Raw genomic sequence first — 18,472 nt, 5'->3', positions numbered from 1 at the left:
GCCTTTATAATCAGATGGGCCTGTTCCAGAGCCTGCAATACATATCCTAGGTGTTCAATATGTTCTTTCCATGTAGGGCTGAACATTGCATTGTCATCCAAGTATGCCATGGAGAAGTCCTCCGTCCCATACCGAACTTGATTGGCCATCGTCTGAAATGTAACAGGTGCATTCTGTAGCCCAAAAGGCATTACCTTAAATTGGTAGAGGCCAGCAGGGGTGGAGAATGCAGTTTTCTCCTTGGCATGGTCAGTTAGGGCTATTTGCCAATAGTCTGACGTTAGGTCAAATGTGCTGAGGTACTTGGCTGCACCAAGTTTTTCCACAAGCTCATCTGTCCTAGGTAAAGGATGGGCATCAGTCATTGTGACTGCATTTAGAGCTCTATAGTCCACGCAGAATCTCAACTCCTTGGATCTTGCCTTTGGTACAAGCACAACTGGGCTAGACCATGGGCTGGTAGAGGGCTCAATAACCCCGAGATCATCTTGTTGACCTCATTCCTTATATCGGTTCTTACATTGTCTGACATTCTGTACCCCCTTTTGACAGGCAAATAGTCACCAGTGAGTATGTCATGCTGTCCCCAAGGGGTCAAGCCTGGTGAAAGTGAGAACAGGGAGGCAAACTTATTTAACAGTAACTTGCACTCATCCTGCTGGTCAGATGAGAGACTGGAAGAGAGATTAACTCCTTCCACTTGCTCATCTAAAGTATTTGCTTCCTCTGTAACCAGCAAGTCTCACTGTAACAGCGCCACAATGCCTCAGGGCTGATGCATGCTTTATAAATGCTAATAAATAAATAAATAAATAAATAAAATAGGAAGTCATCGATACTGGACCCGAGTTAAGACTCAAATACCATATCTAGCAGACCATGTGGTTTCAGTCTCCATGAGCGTGTCCCTCCATTTCCCTCGCCCCATTTTAATGAAACAGTGACCAGAGAGTGGTGTGAGAAGGTTCTAGGTAGGATGGTCATCTGGACAATAGTTCTCATGAGAATGTTCGAGACTAGCCATCTGTCTATACGTGAGTGTGAGTTCTGTACCGAGGAATAAAAAGAAAAGACTCGGGAGTCGGGGTGCATCAGCCTCCATGTGTCAACCGCTATCAGTTGTGATTGCACTTCAATGATGGTTTTAGCGGCTTCAGTGAGCTGGCGAGGCCTGGTGCTATTGTATTGTTTATTTATTTATAAAGCGCACCGGGCCATCAGGCATCTGGGCGCTTACATGGCACATCCCTCACATCCCTTGATATGCATATTTTTTTCGTTGCAGTTACAGCATAATAAGAAGGATACAAAATGACAGGAATATACAAGATATTTTACAATAGTATATACAAGTGCAAGAAATGGAAGAAAAAGAAGGTACAGAGGGCAATATATATGTATGTATGTCATAGCTATTTGTGGCTAGTCGTCCAAGTTGCTAGGGTACTTGCACCATAATAAGGATACATATTTATACAGGAGAAAAAGTAATGTGTCAACGGTCGTTGGAATGTAACCAATGTTTAACATTGGTTTTAAATTAATGGATGGAGGATGAGGCTCTTAGGGTGTCCGGAATTGAGTTCCAGAGTTGTGCTGCCAAGACTGGAAAGCTGGATATGCACTTTCTCATGAGTTTAAAGTTAGGGATGCTGATACTATTAGCTTGTGCCTTTCTTATAGGACGTTCAGAAGTATGATTGGTGAATTTCTCTGTAAGGTATGCCTGTGCTTTGTTGTTGAGGCAATTGCACATTAGGTCTAGTGTTTTAAGTTTAATTCTGTCTTTGATGGCAAGCCAATTGGAGGATCTTCTTTGGTTGGATATGTGCTGACATTTGGGAATGCCTATGGCTGTCCGTAGGGCATTGTTTTTGAGGGTCTGATGTTTGTTGGTGTTATGTTTACTAGTACCTAAGTAAAGTGTGTTGCAGTAGTCCCATTTCAGTAGGATTAGTGCCCAAGCAATCGTACTGCAACTTTCAGTGGTTAGAAATGGTTTACATGCATTAATTAATTTGCATGTGTAACTTGTTGCTGAAGCTGTGGCATTTACTTGCTTGTTAAGGTTGAGAGCAGAGTCTAAATAGAAACCTAAGGTTTTTACTTCATTGACAACTTTGATTTTAATACCATCAATGGTAATGGATTTGTTTTGGCGAGGAAGTTTGTTAAGTTTACTGGTGGATCCAATGATTAAGAGTTCAGTCTTTTCGTCATTAAGACATAGACAATGAGTGGCCATCCAAGTTTGTATGATTTGTTAAATTTTGTTTATGAGGCTTGTGTCTTTGTCATAATCTCCCTGGATGGGGATGAGGATGTGGGTGTCGTCTGTATAATTAGTGTATGAGAAACCCAGATTGTCCAGTATATCAAAGAGTGGCTTTGTAAATATATTGTACAAAGTAAGGGAGATGCATGACCCCTGTGGTACACCACATGTTATACGTACTGGGTCTGCTGATGAAGAAGGCAAAAAGACTTATATGGTTCCATTGTCTAGAAAAGAGTTTATCCGTGTAGTGGCCTCTGTAGCGAAGTTGGCAGCTGATTTAGGGTGGTTACATAAGACTTTGTGGTCAACCAAGTCGAAGGCAGCTGACAAGTCTAGGAGTATAAGAATGGAGATGTCTCCTCTGTCTTTCTGCTCATCTGGGTGGTTATTGAGATTGAAAGGGCCGTCGCAGTCCCATGTTTTGGTCTGAAGCCGGATTGTCTAGTGTCTAGTGCCAAATAAATTGTTAATCTCCAAATAAGATTGAATCTGTAGATAGGCAGCTCTACCTAAGCTTTTCAGGAGAAACGGGACTGTTGTTATAGGCCTGTAATTAGTCGGGACACTTGGGTCCAGGTTAGGTTTTTTAGGAGGGTTAGTACCCAGGCATCATTAAGGTTGGTTGGTACAGAGCAGGATTTGAAAGAAGAATTTATGAAGGTAGTAACAAACGGAGCTAGGTCCTTTGCAGCTTCTTTTATGATGGATGTTGGGCAGGCATCAGGAAGGTTTGAGTGAAGTAATGATGCTTTCTGCTTCGGTAGTAGAGATTGACCTCAATTTGAATTGGTTGTGTGGTTTAGTTTGGTTGCTGGCGAGTTCTTGCAAGATGGATTCTTGAGTGGAAAGCGCGATCTTGTGGAGGGAGGTTTTTTTGGCGGATATTTTGTCTTGTAGCATGGTGATCTTATTGCATAGGGCATTTTGGATGTTAGTGCACCATATTTTATTTGTAGTGCACAAGTCTATAGACGAGATAGGGGATTCTAATTCTCTGAGAATAGAGAACATTTGCCTGGTGCTTGAGTTTGCTTTTTTAATTCTGTCATTAAAGGTTTCTTTTTTATTTTGTATAATTTAATTTTTGTACCTATCGGTGAGGGAGATGAGGAGTTTTTGTTCTGAGTTGACTGTTTTTTTTTCAGCTAGTTTCTGCCTGTCTTTTTTCTTTACACAAAGCTTTTAGGCTAGGGGTAAACCACATGTGGGTTCAAAGGCGCAATGGTATATATGGCTGTATTGATAGTCTTATTGTATAGATTAACTAGTACTTTGGGATCAGTAGATCGATAGATAGATAGGATCGATTAGTAATGGGATGGATCAGCTGTAGGAGGTTTGTGACTGTTATATTCATTTTACATCTAGTGAGGGCTGGTGGTGCCATTAGTTTGGTTACATTGGTTTGAGGGATGTCCTGGATGGTGAACAAGATCAGGTAGTGGTCGGTCCAAATGCATGGTTCAGTGTTAGTAATGCAGGAGGTGCAGTCATATATGTGACCCAGTCCAAAGTGCAGCCTTTGGAGTGAGTGGGTCTGTTGTTCCTGATAGTAAGGCCAGTTTACATGATAGTATTTGATATGATGGTGCCATTAGTGTCTTTGGGGTCATTGAGGTCCAGGTTAAAGTCACCAAGTAGGAATATTTGTGTCCCTGGTTTCGCGTTATTGATGACATGACATGTCATGTCATCTTCAAATGCTCCTAGAGAACCAGGAGGTCTGTAAATCATATGCACAGTAATGGTTTGTGAGGGGGATATTCCCATTTTAACTGACAGTAACTCCGCTGATGGCAGTAGCATAGGTTCTTAGTCTTTGATGGTTAGGTCTGATATGCAGATGAATGCTAGGCTGCCCCCTTTGGATGTTTCTCTGTCTCTTCTGATGATTGAGTAGTTGGCTGGGACCACTAATATCAGGGCAGGACCGGCTGCTTTGTGGAGCCTAGTCTCTGTGGCAACTCGGAAGTCTAGTTGGTTACAAGTGATGATATCAGCAATTTCTGAGGCAAGCGATCTAGCATTTATGAGGCCTCCCTTAATTGTATGAGTTTCTTTTGTTATGTTCCTGGTAGGGCTTTTGCTGTTGGTAGTGGATGTTCCAGGGGACCTAGTGCAGGAATTTGGTTTAGGAGTGGGTTCAGGTTTAGGAGAATTATGTGACGACTGTATAGGCCTTTGTTGGAGACGGCTGTTTATGTAGGCTGACAGAGGCATGGACAGTCTGGATAATCTTGGTTTCTCCAATTGGTAGAACATGTCTGATTGGGGCAGGGCTTGTTGGTGGGACGTGGAATCTGTTGGGATACTGATGAATCATAATGCGTAGGGTTGCTCCTACTGCTGGTTAGCTTTTGACTGGAGATGAGGGGTGGTAGGAAGTATGTGGATTTTATTTGGCTGGGGGTAGTGGTATTCTTAAGCATGGAAGGATGATTTTACGTGTGCTGCGGTGGTCCTCACTTCCCTTACAGGAGGGGATCTATTGCAGACAGCTCCCATAATGGTTAGAGCTAGGGGGGCAGATAAGGCGAAGGTGTGCACAAAGTAGCTGGGAGTTTTGGTCAAAGCAAAGGTCATGTCTCAGCTGTGTAGCGATGGTACAGTAGACGAACAGTCAATGCAGTTCTTGGAATGAGTATCTACCTGACTAGTTTGGTGGAGTAGGTTAATAACTGAGAAGGAGGATAGCTCAGCAGCAACTTGCTTGCCTTGGAAGCAAGACCACATGGAGCAACACAGGTTCGATCCCCGGGTCCGCGCTTAGAAACCTCTGGGTATTAAGCGCGTTATAAATAACCTATCATATCGTATATCATATATCATATATCATATATCATATATCATATATCATATATCATATCAGAGAACACATGTACAATATATATCCTAAGTTAGTACAAGTACTTGAAGTGCATCTGATGGCTGTGTCTAATTGATTAACATCTGGTAATCAAATGCAAGGATAGTTTAGATGCCAACAATATACATTAGATAAGCTAGTACTGGAAAAAGTCAGTATGGAATGGTGTAGGCTAGTTTGAGGAAATAGAGTATGTGATGGTGTAGGCTAGTTCGGATGAACATAATAAACATGGGGAAGTGAAGGGCTTAGCATAGGTTAGTTCAGTGACTTCAGAATGCAATGATATAGGCACATCCAGAGGCAGAAATAATGAGCAATTACTTGGGTTCATTCAAGTAAGTACAGTATACATAAGTTGGTTCAGAAGGATGCAGAATGCAGTGGTATGCTCTAATCCAACTGAGTACAGTAAATGCTGACATTGACTCCTACATATAAATATCATAAGCCCCGGCTTGCGCTAGTTCCAAAGGCAATAGTTCAGAAGAAAATAGTCAAGTAGTTGCGTGGGCTAGTTCGAGTGAGTGCATTAAACCAGGGCTAGTTCCAAGGCATTGCGCATGTGTTAGGAAGAACATTTCCCTTGCCTACTGAGTCCCTCAGCAGCTTTGTTGGATTTCTACGATTTCTTTTTCACCTGGTAAGAGTGTGAGCCTTTTTTCCCACTCTTACATGTGTTTTGTAGGGTATTTTGTATAAACTTGGGGCTTGGCGGTATTTTCTTACCGCCAAAAACTGGTAATTTGACTGTGACTATTACTTGCATTCAGATTGGGTTTGGCTTTATAGTGGAATACATTTTGTTGGTGGTATTTTGGTGAGCATAATTTCAAAATCCCTTTCTTTTGTTTAGACTGTTCTTTTGATCTCTAGGGGCCTCAGACGTCTACATTATTCAGAAACACCACATTTTCATATGGAGTGCCACCTATGGCTGTTATCACTAATGTATTTACATTAATGAGACTATGTTTCCATGGAGTATTCTCAATAACAAGTGGTACTATCACTAATTTATTTACATTAGTGAGACTATGTTTCCATGGAGTATTCACAATAACATGTGGTTTTATCACTAATTTATTTACATTAGTGAGACTATGTTTCCATAGGCCTCTCTCTGCTGATTCATATACGCTCAGCAGACTATTGCATTATATTCCACTCAGAAGCCACACGAACATACCCTGAGTGGAATCACGCGCACAACTATTTATAATGGCTCATGACATTGCTTCATCTGTATAAGAAACTTGGCACATTAAACATCATTCCCTCCCCTACAGAGTATTTTCTTTTTTTTTTTATAGGCACCAAATGAAGAACAGAAGCAAGAATACTCTCAGGCAGACTGTGTTATCACAATTTCATTTCAAAATGATACATTACCATTCTGGTGAGACAATCCTTTCTGAAATAAACATAAGTGAAACAAATGCAATAATACCACGAATTTCATTTCATGTTTGCAACAAGCAAAAGAGAGATTATATCATGTGTCTTGCAACATTATAACATGGCAGTTAAACACAGGAGAATTCCCTATCGCTACACTGCCTGTCTAATAGTAGATCATTCGTCCGGCAGTCACAGCAATCTCACTCCCCTTGTATATTTACCATCTATTTGTAGCTTTTCAGCACGCAAAATCTCCTGGCTTGTCGTCTTTGAGCAGTGACCCAGGGCTCTTTTTTTTTCTTTCTTTAAAGCACCCAGCGAGAACATGCAGTTCAATCTGCAATCTGCAGTTCTCAAGCCGGTGCCAAGTGACTAGGAAACCCCAGTGTCTGAAGGTCAGTGGTCCAGATCCTCACAGCAGCAGAACGAAGGCGACCTCACTGCAACGCCGCAAAATGTCTTCTCTCTGTAATTCTGTCTGAGACACTCCAAAAAACCTCTGCTACCTCCCCTAAGTCTACATGGATTATTGCCTCCTCCTTCCTCAACAATAGCTCACTTTTACAGAAAGCAACTTTATCTAACTGATTTCGTGGCATTCGAATTTTGCTTCCTGCAAAGACAGTGAACAGGGCAAAGAAAAATTGCCCGTTTAAAAATGAATCTCAGCCTTCCTCATTTTGCACATGGAGAACACATTATAATTTTAAGTAGTTAGAATCGTGTTAGTATTTGTTAGTTAAGTTAATTAATCAAGTATCTAATGTGTCTCCTGTAAGTGAGGCATTTCAAGTGAAGAAAAAAAATGGTGTGCTTTTAAAATAGATAGCCTGTCTTCATATACATGTCCATATGTTACCCTGGCAACACATTGCTTGCTGTACCACAGCACAGTAATAATGTGATCTCATGCAGTGGCACTGCACCCCAAAACACGCTAAATTATACTACAGTTTTGCTGTGTGTTTTGCATTGATTGTGTTCATAGACTATGGAGTCTCACCTACTCCATAGGCATCATCTTTTTACTGTGCGTCACACAGCACATTTAGTGCAGTGACACAGGGTTGTCTTTTTCAGACTTCCCACTCTAAACTTCATTTTCTTCATACTACTGTCCCCCAGAATATGTAAAGTTGCCATTGACTTTATTTTTCTTTTTAAATGCACAGACCCAGTACAAACCATCTTACATAGAGTACTGGGAAGGGTTAACAGTTATCCTTTTGTGTCTGTCTCTCATGGAACATTATTTCGTTCATCGTTCTTTAAGATTTGGCTGGTGGCAGAGGTATCTACGATTTTTCCCTAACGCGGTCTATGAAAATAGCCTTGGTACTCTTTTAGGCTAAGTTAGTAGCCTCAAACTTTAATCCGCTGAACCCCTTTTATTTTATTTCGGTTCCGGCTGGGTTTCTTTGTCATTTCTTTTTATAAACATCTTTCTTGTGTTTTACTCTGCACGCCAAACCATGCTGGGTTCCTTTGTTCGCCGTCCTTAGGCGGGCTTCTGCACAGAAGCCCTCCTTAGGCACTTGCATGTTTGAGGGGGACAGGATGTGAAGGAGGGGTTTGAGCTCCCTGCACAGGGTCTCCTTGGAGACCCATGCTGCACTCTGTATGATTGGCTTTGGTGACTGTGTGCCAGGATATCCACCCTGCTATGTGATTGACAGCCAGGTTGTGTGAATGGGGGAAAACTGCATAAAAAGCAGGTCTCGGGGACTTGGAAGGCAGAGTTGCCACCGGATCGCGAGAACCGAAGAGAAGCTGAAAGAAGAGGACCACTACCACGACTGAACTTCTCGGTGAAGCCCTGCTGCAGGTCCCAATCTACAAACTTCGACAACAGTGATGATCTGCAAGGAATCTTCTCCATCTGAGTTTGTGAGACCATCCAGTTCACCAAACTCCAAGCCAGGCCTCCCTCCTCTGGTCGAATTAACTGTGCACAGCTACAGTGAACCGGATAGCCAGGAGGCCCAGACCCGGCTTGGGTTTTAAGTAGCGCACCTTTTATGCGTCGCTTTGCTCCGCTGCTGGTTTCTTCCCTAGGCAGTGTAGGACCATCAAGTCTTCCTTCTTTGTGTCAGTCTGACAGTCACTTCAGGAACCGTGAGCCTGCAGGATCTGTCAGGAACGTCTGCCTCAGCGAGAGCATTCTTCTGCTCTAAAGGTACTGTGCAAACCCGGTTGTTCGTTCCGTCCGGCCGCGGTGAAAGTGTTTGAAATCTTTCGCCAATCCGAGGGCATGTCCTTCTCTACTCTTTAAAGTAACTTTTCTTCCAGCCAACTTCGTTTCAAACTCTTGGCAGAGACTTAACCGCGAACTACTCTGAACTGTGCGATCCTTTGCAAAGACTCTGAACCATAGACATTGGGCCAGGCCTATTGAATAGAATCCTCATTGTAGCAAGACTTTTCTAGATTGCCCTGCCTACTCACTTGTTGGTGCTGCTTAATTGTGTATAACCTTGTCTTTCCCTCCCTTTTTAAATTGCTGGAGTGCCATTTTGCTCACACTGCATTTTGAGATTAACTTGTCCAGGATTCATTGGGTGTTGTGTAGTATATTAAGAGTGTGATTTTCTGCTGCTTTACTTTAGTCATCTGTTTTACAAATGATCTGTAAATAAATGTGTATTCTTTTACTCAGAAACCTTCAGTCAGTGTTTGCTTGAACCATAGTAATTGCTGTCCTTTGTGTAACTTCTCATACTGCTCACTTTACTCTTCAGCTAAGTCTGGCTGCTAAGCCATCGCTACCACTTTACTGTGTAGTACAGGCTTGTACCAAAGGTGAATTTTTACTGTCACTTGTAGTCTTAATTGTGTGCGTTGTTCCCAAAGAGTATTGCATATGATTCTGCCTAACAGCATGCAAGTACAGTTGAGTTCAGCATGTAGTGGTGTGCACAAGTTCAGGTAATTTCAAGGTACGAAGGATGAAGTTCAGGGAGAGTTCAGTAAGATTGAGCGGTAGATTGGGCTAGTTTGGTGAGGGCTGCATGGGGTCCAAGGTACACAGTGCATACAAGCATGTGGGCACAAGTGCGTGCTGGAGAAAGGAGTTAGTTCATGCATGCGGGCATAAGGGAATGGTAGGGTAGCTGTAGACTTCAGCTAGGCGAGAACCCTAGAGATAATTTAGGTCAGATGCGTGCTGGAGAAAATTGGATCGAGCAGATTAGGTTACTTGCCTTATATATATGCTTAGCGTGTACAAATGTTTAATTGGATGATGCTGGCTGAATGTGCGAGCAGGACAAGGAGAGAGGACCACAACTCTTTGTGGCGAACAGAGGCAAACATAAGTCTTTATCCACGGCCTTCTTCCGCAGGCCAGCAACCTAATTTTGATTGGTTAAAGAAGCTTTTGATCACTTAGAAACGAGGTACAGCCTTGTTCTCACACCGCACCACGCCTGCCATTTTGCGGTCAGGCGTTGATGCCGAAACAATGTGATACTTCAAAGGCAGATGCAGAAAGGCAGGTTGTGGTACGGCCAAAGGACAATGGGTACCTTTAGGGATCTGGATGGGCACGAATGATAGATTTCAAGCGGAATAGATGTCGGGAGGGTGGTCGTCGTCGGATGGCTCGAGCAGGCTGCTCCTGCAACTTTGGGGTGGGGGAGGACTCCTGCTTCAACGGGGCAACCTGAGTGTATAGTATTGAAGTCTCCACCCCAGAGAATAGGAATGAGTGGGAATTCCACCAACAGAGAGGAAAGATGTGAAAAGAATCCAGGATCATCAATGTTGGGGCCATAGACGTTAAGCAGAACCATTGAGTCCTCAGTCACATGTCAAGCAGTTTTCCAAATGTTTTACCCTCCCCTCCCACACCTACCCCCACCCCCTCCCAATCAGAGGGGTGAGGCCCTAAAAAAACATCAAACCAACTTCAACTGTAGCAACTTTGCATGGGGGCCGGTGCGTGAGCCGGTGACGGCCGTTACTCCAACATTGAGCATAAAAATAAACAGAGTGGTGCACAATTCAGAACTTAGCAAGACCATGGATGAAGTCGGTATTGATCTCAAATTGTTCCAACTAAACTTATGCATCTCTGGAAGTCGAGCAGGCAGCCGAGGTGCCGCTTACCTGGGTTGTGAAGGAAGCCTGCTGCACAGGAGATACCAGAAGCGCTCGCCGGGGTGATATGAGCCAGTTGTCAACCCGGGAAGTGATCATCAATGTATTTGGATGCTTCCTCTGGGATGGTGAAGAAGAAAACTTGGTCTGCATGTTTGATTCTTAATTTTGCAGGGTATGTCATGGAGTATTTGACCCCAGCTCTCAGAGCTTTTTCTTAACAGCTAGTAAGATTTTGCATTCCTGTTGGATAGCAACTGAGAAGTTTGGGTACAGATGAATCCTGGCTGAGTTGTGCATCAGTTCACCATTGGTTCTTGCAGCCCACAGCAAAGAATCCCTGTCTCTGTAGTTTAGTACTCTTGCAATAATGGGGGACGGGGGAGCGCCAGGCATGGGCTTCGCAGCCAAGTATTGATGGGCCCGTCGGATCGCGAATTGAGTTGAGAGCTTAGGGGAATCTAATAGGGCGAGAATGAAGCATTCCATGTGTTCCACGTATTCCATGTATTTCTCCATAGGGTTGTCTATTTTGTCCTCTGGGACTCCAATGATACGCAGGTTATTCTTCCTGCACTACGATTCTAGGTCATCATTCTTTATCCTGACCGTTTGGACCTGTTGGGATAGCGTGGCCACTTCAGCTTGGAGCACGCCGATGTCATCATCTGCCAATCGAACCCTGGTTTCAACCTCCGTCACCCTGTTGTTAGTCTTCTCCACCTGGGCTTTAATAGAACTAATTGTCCCGCTCATATAATGGAGCTTCGAGTGGAGGGTAGTGAACCCCTCTCGCATGTAGTCTATCACTTTTTGAAGTTCTGTGGGTTCAGAGGGTCCGGCCAGGGGGGACTCAGCCTCTGGCAGGGCTTTGTTTGGTTTCACGGGTTCCCTCAGTAAACATGTTGATAGAACTCTGTTTTTGTTTCGCCCTTTAGTCAATAACGCACCAGGGGTCTGAAGGGTCGAAGCAAAGCACAACGATTGGTGATACGGTGTGGAGGGAGGGGTCCTTGGTGCACTCTTCAACCACCAGTGGTAAGAGAGAGGTCTTCAAGCAGTGCACCTAAGCCGGTCAATGTGGTGCGGGACTCAGGGTCCCAGAGCAACTGCATAGGTGGGTCGGTATGAGAAGAATTTGTAAGGGTGTTAGATGGCAGTAGTGCATGGCTCAGAGCCTTTTAGAGAGTGAGCATGGAAAGCAGAGGGTGGACCCTCTGTTACGTAGGTTCACCATGGGGAGGATCTGGTTTGCAATATGGCTGGGTCTCGCATTCTAGTTGCATACAGCCGGTACCCACAGAGCAATGGTGCTGGTTGTGTAGATCATCAGACTGGCATCCTGGGGGTTCTGGGACAGAATCGTATTTGTAGCTTAGACCTGGAATATCTTGTGCCAGCCCATGTAAAAACCTGACTGAAAGCAGTCAGCGTGGGATAGGATGGGATGTGATCCCCCCGTATATCCTGGCTTATTCTGAAGACAACCAGTCGATAACTGGATGTGGCCTCTGATCATAGGTGGCTGATATGTTTAGACAAGTAGGGTGCTGGTTCCCCCGATGGCAGTATCCAGGGATGCAGTGTGGAGGGAGGGTGATGTGCATCCAGTGACAAAGGGGTTAAGTGCAGACTACCACCATGAGGCCTGGCCTCTCATGTCAGGTCCAAAGGGGATGGACACCTCATGAGCTATGCAGAACACTGCTCCGTGAGGGCAACTGCCCGTGAGGTGGGGCCTTTGGCTGGAAAGAACTAAAATCAAAGTGAAGGACCTGCGTGGAATCAGCAAACTGAGCGGGGCCCCTCCGCCGCCCAAAGTATGGTAGCTTTGCGTAGGGTGAGGCTAGTCATGTAGGCAAGGGGAGAGGGGTGAGTAGCCCCCTCAGTTTCTTTAAGTCAATGTAATGTGGGGGCAAGCTTACCGTAGCCTTGGCTCTGCTTTCCCACTGCCGAGGACTTGGGTCGGAGGTTCAGGGCCCAAGCTCCGGATGCACAGGCCGTCCTCCGTTAATGTGCCCACAGTTGCTTGTCAGCGTGCTGCAGCCTCACATCACCTGCATGGCCCGTGGTTGAGTGACTCTGTGTAGTGAGTCAGCTGGGCTGCAGCGTCGTTCACTTGGGTGGCAGGGCGGCCCCAACCGCAGGATCGATGGAAGTGCAGCTGCTCTGAAGTTGGATAGGTTAGTGGGGTCCAGAGCGCAGGTCCCTCCAGAAGACCTACAGAATGACAGGTGGGTCACTGCGGGAGATGTCTGAGCTACCTGGAGATTGTAATTCGAGTCGCTGGAGGGTTCTGCTCAGTGAGTTGCGTAGTCCGGGCTGGAGAGAAGAGGAGGAGGCTCCTCCCCCCAATAAGGCCACAGAGGCAGCGTCTCTCAAGTCAGCGAGAGCCTGCCCACCATGGAGGTGCACAGCGGATTGTGGTCCTGGGCACCGCCGCCAATAAGGCTGAAGCTGATATCTCCATTTCCGGACCAGGGTGCGATAAAGATATCTGGCAGCTGCTGCACAGTGCTGTCAGGAACAGTTCTGTTGTTCTCCCGGACGTAACGTGGCACTGGCAAGGATATTCAGGATATTAAAATGTTGCTCAAGTTGGAGCAGCATGTTGAGATGGCCATTTCTTGTCTGCACAGCAGCACCCACATTTTCTAAACAAACAGGCACTGTTTTCTGTCAATGTGTCAATGTGTTCTCTAGCCAATACCTGACCTCAGAAATTGCTTTCATTATCCACTGCATCTTCCTCCCTCCTGCTGGTCTCTTTGTCATCCTCAACCTCTGACCTCTTCTGAATAAGCCAAACCTACTGTTTCCTTTTGCCTCCTTATGTCCCTCTTCCAGGGCTGGATATCTCTCCCTGTCAACTGATACTTTCTTCCCCACCCAATGGCGTGTGTGTGTGTTGCAGGGGGGTCCCCCACATAAACTAAAAGCACAGTCCGGGACAAAAAATTAAAATCTGAAAAGCTTGAATTACAAAATGCAAGCAAACAGGCTTTGTAATTTGAGCTTTTCAGATTTGGTCATTTAAAGTACATCTGCTGTAGAGTACTTTAAGATCTTGTGATTCCGCCAAAAATAACCCAATGTATTCAGATTGGCCAATGGGATGGACTGTGCTGGGGTTCACCAGCCATTCCCTTGCTGTTAAACACTGTTGACAATTATGAGTACAATGAGTGAAAAAATACAGACATATGTTTGGTTCTTCGTAACATGCTTTTCAAGTCAGTTGCGTATGGAACATGAGGTGAGCTCTGGTGCTCTTGGCACTCAGATCCTTCGTGACTCTCCCCTCACTCTGTTTTGCCCTCCTCTTTTTCCTGCCTGTTTTTCTAAATGACAGCTGCATTTGCAGTACATGCCCAATGTATGTGACCTTGAGGTCCTGCTAGGTCCCAAGGATTACCTTTATGCATATTACCTCTTCCATCCATCTCATCTGCAACCTACTTTATGTAACATGGGCAGAAGCCTGATCATGGTGGGGGGAGCAGTTGGAAGCTGTGACCGCTCACAACTTGGAAAAGGGGTCTACCTGAGTGCATGTCATAGCCATCCCTGACCCATAGGCATGGAGTGGCGGTTGGGTGAGGGGTCTTAGTCCTTAAATGTAATATCTCTGTTAATGTTGGTACCACTCTGACACATGATGCCTCCCAGTACTGTTTCTGGTCAATGTTCTCTCTTTTCTGTTTCAGAGACTCAACTCCCTGAATGTACCTGGGATCAACTAAGACAACCCGGACCGGATCCAAGGGAATGGAATCACAAAGAGGAATTGAAGGGACTGGGATTATTGTTGTCAAACAGAAATGAGACACCCAACATCTGACCTCCTAATGACAGGCAGACCCCAGGCAAATGGTGGGGTAGCAGAACATGAATATGGAGTGAGAAGATACTACAAGGGAATAGGAGAGACACATACATTTTCCCCAAACTGAATTGTCAGCAAAACTTAATAGCACCTAAAGGAAGCCACATGGAAAAGGAGCAGCCTGAACACTTTGCTGATAATCTGCAAACAAAGTCTGAAAAGGGCAGGACTAGGAGGGAGTTTAATGCCATAAACCTGTGTAACCCAGCCCATGGAGAAATTAAATGCACAGATTGGCAGACAGAGTTCATTTAGCCCTAGGACCAATGAAAGGGACAGGGGAATATAATCTGTGTGGAGGTAGACCAATAGACCAGGCAGAGGACAGGTTTGGGAGTACAGTGTTGAAGATTTGGTGGCAGAGTTGCAGCACAGTGCAGGTGTTTTACTGATGAGAGAGAATGGTACCAGTTATATGTAGTGTAGAGTGAGGCGGGATCTGTGTATAAGGTGAGTGAGAAAGAGAGAGAGAAACATAGAGAGAAAGAGAGAAGTATAGATGGAATTAGAAACAGTGTGAAAATGAGAGTGACACAGTGTATGAGAGGAGGGTGTGTAGAAAGAGCATGGCAGTGGTGAAAGTAGTGGTGAGGGTGGAGTCATGCAAGATGGTGGGAGGTAGTTTGAAGAGATAGATGGAGAGAGTGTTATAAGATTAGGATGCAAAAGTGTACATAGACAAGCTGAGGAGAATGGAGTGGAATGTGGAGAGTAGATGAGAGAGGAAAGTAGTATTGGAAGGTGAGCAGGACACCATAGCCCTGTAGAATGATCAAAGCACAAGATGTCTTAGCAAAAAGGAAACTGATAGCCCTCGATCAAATTTTTTGTAGATGGTGCAAATCAACATTTCAGAATGAAGCATTGCAGCATTGTTTTATCGAATGCCCGAACTTAACAGATTTGGGAAAGCAGCATTTCACAAGAGTGACTATGTTTTTACCCCCCATGAATCAAACACAAGTCTGGCATTGGCTTTTTACTAATAAGACACTGACGGTCCGTATAGCAATTGTACAATATTTAAATGCATTGTTCAAATCTGTCTAATAGACCACGCTCCCTTGCCTATTATTTTTAATTTTTAATTTTATATTTCTTTTTTTGATTGTTTCCTTTAATGTAATGAATTTCATTCTGTCGCTATGTTTTATCTATCTTTGTTTATAAATATGACTTTGTAAAGAAGGACATGATATATATTGATCAAATTGTTGTGCGATTAAGTACTCATGATCTGTATTTTATAAGTTTTGAACCAACCAAAATAAAAATAAAAAAATAAAAAGATCAAAGCACATATCCATGGAGGCTAAGCATAGTAGCATATCCATGATCATAGAGAAGAGTGGAAAGGGGAGAGGAAAGTAGAGTGGAGAGTGTATAGTGTTTGTAACAAACATAGATTATTATAATCCATTCTTAGCAGGTGTCTAAAAATTATTTCAAACTTGTTCAAAGCACCAATGTTTTTTGTCAGTTTTCTGAACAGGAGACTCACGTGATCAAATATAAACTAACATCAGTTTGATTCTAGAAAAAACAAGAGGGGGTGTCAAACCCCACCCCCGCTACATGCTCAGATCAAAATGAATCCATGAATTTCAATTTCCTGAGCACCAATCTCCCACTGCAGCCCTATTGCCACTTAAATCAGGACCCTAATTTTTTTTTTGGCATTTTCACCCATGTGTAATCATTGGGCAATCCTCTTAAATTTCATTTGTTTATTTAAAATTGGATTTTACACATATGATGGAGAAAAATGATGATAAATAAATACATGAATAAATAATCTTAATAAAGAACAAAGACAATCTGCAGATGGACAATACCCTTCAACTGCATATAATTGACTCCACCCTTGCCCTATTACATGTCATGATGCCCACAGGGTTGATCCCTGAAAACCTTAGAGTAACCTCAAAGTCACAACAACAACTCCGTTCTGGGCCATTTGTACTCCTCATGTTGTTGAAAGGTTGTATACACTATACACCAGGTAGTCTCATGGGGTCCGGGTGAGAGCCACTCTAGTCGTTACGAACAGAGACTGAGGAGACCGGTCTGTATCTGCCAGAGAATAATCATGGTGACCATGATTTTGGGGATGGTATTTAAACTGCCACCAAATCCGAGCACAGCATTTAGTGTTGTGTGCTTAGCTGATTTTCAAGCTGCTCACCTGCTTCTCGCCACCTGGATTATTTGCTTCAATAGATGTTGAAACATCATTGATTTGAATCTGGAACTTCTCTGGAATAGAAAGGTACAAGTAATACCTTGTCGAAGTTATTACTCTATTACTTACCTTCATTACAGTTTTCCTCAAGCTCCTGGGCCTGGATGATACCTATACAAAATGAGAGAAGAAGGGAACCAATTAGGAAGGGCTATTACCACACTTTTAAATCTTATTAGTGATTACTTACACTCATTAAGATCATAGTAAAACTCACTGACCACTGATGCTATCTGTACAGAAGAGGAGAGAAGTGGTAAATATTAGAAACTGTTGCAAATCAAACAGCCCATAGAAGACACCAATCTTAGAGCTCTCCATACATTGATCAAACCTGGGTCTCTCTGTCACCGTTTTATAAAGGCACTGAACCTCATTTGACAAGTTATGTAATTACCTGTTCATATATTTCAAGCCTGAAGAAGCTGTGATATTCAACCACTGACAGTGGCTTCAACTGCCCTGGAGTTGCCTACAGTCTGGTTTCCCATGCAACAGAAGGGAAGGGCTTGAAAGTTTATGAGCAACAGAAAGGTCTGAACTAACAGGATCCCTAATCTCATTCTTGGGGAGGATCCACAAACAGAAATGTTTCATCTGAAGATCCTATAAACCCAGGGAGAAAATATAGGCTCTTACAACATTCCCTAATATCTCCATTGCCTTTAGTAGTAATTGCAGTGCATGCTATTAATCAGGCAACAAGCAAGCTAGTGGAGGTAGTGGAGGATTCATGGCACTCCCACTGGTTTGTTCACATGGTAAAGTGTTCCGTTATCTCACTATATATGTTATTCCATCATTTATTTCCCTCAGGAACCACTGGAACATGCACAATGAGCACTACATTGGAAAATGGTTACCAGCAGGGTTAGTGTGCAAAGGTGAAGGCACCCCCATCATGGATATAACAAATTTAACCCGGAATGAATAATGAAATTCACATACAAGACCAGAAGTGATCATGGGGAGGAGGTCAAACGCCCACCAGCAGTTACCAGCACAATGGAAGTCATCATTTGATGTGATAAACACTAAAGAAGCACTGGATGGGTATGAATGAGTTTATTATTTTTGAAGGTGGTGGGATAAGTGTGCTGGAAGGCATAGTAATGTGTTCCCGAATGTTCTTAAGTTTTGATTTTGTTAGATGCCTCTGTTTTTCATCACCTTAAATGAATCCGTAAACCTGGTTTCTCTGACAGTTTGGTGCTGTGACTCATGCCTGCTGTGCAAAACGGAAGCACCTCTGTTTCTTTTGGGCTGTCTCATTTCGAACTTGCCAGTGAACCAAAAAGTAAGAGTTAAGGAGTCCTTTTTAAAAAGAATCCAGAGGTGGTTTCGAGATGGTTGATCGTAAGTGGTGTGGTTACATGAATCACTCAATGGAGCCACATGTTTTTACAATTTCTAAAATTATCATAATACAAATTAGCCAGGCAATGATAATGTAATATATTAGTTATGATCTGATGTAGATCTGGAAAAGTATTTGCAGTTTTGATTTCTGTTCTTATTGGTCTGGTAAGGGTCTATGTGACTTTTTGGTAATTCATGCCTTGCAACTGCCAAATTGCCTTCTAGTAAGCTGTTCTAATGCTTAGGGAATTAAAAACTTGTAAGCAATAATGCAGTAGTATATCGGGAATGGGACAAAGTGGAAAGCATATTCATATAGAGTCAGATAAGGCGAGTTCCAAG

The sequence above is a fragment of the Ambystoma mexicanum genome, chromosome 12, assembly GCF_040938575.1.
Source record: "Ambystoma mexicanum isolate Mex_15411 chromosome 12, UKY_AmexF1_1, whole genome shotgun sequence".
Lineage (NCBI taxonomy): Eukaryota > Metazoa > Chordata > Amphibia > Caudata > Ambystomatidae > Ambystoma > Ambystoma mexicanum.
The sequence above is the reverse complement of the archived record's forward strand: the minus strand, read 5'-3'. Positions refer to the sequence as shown.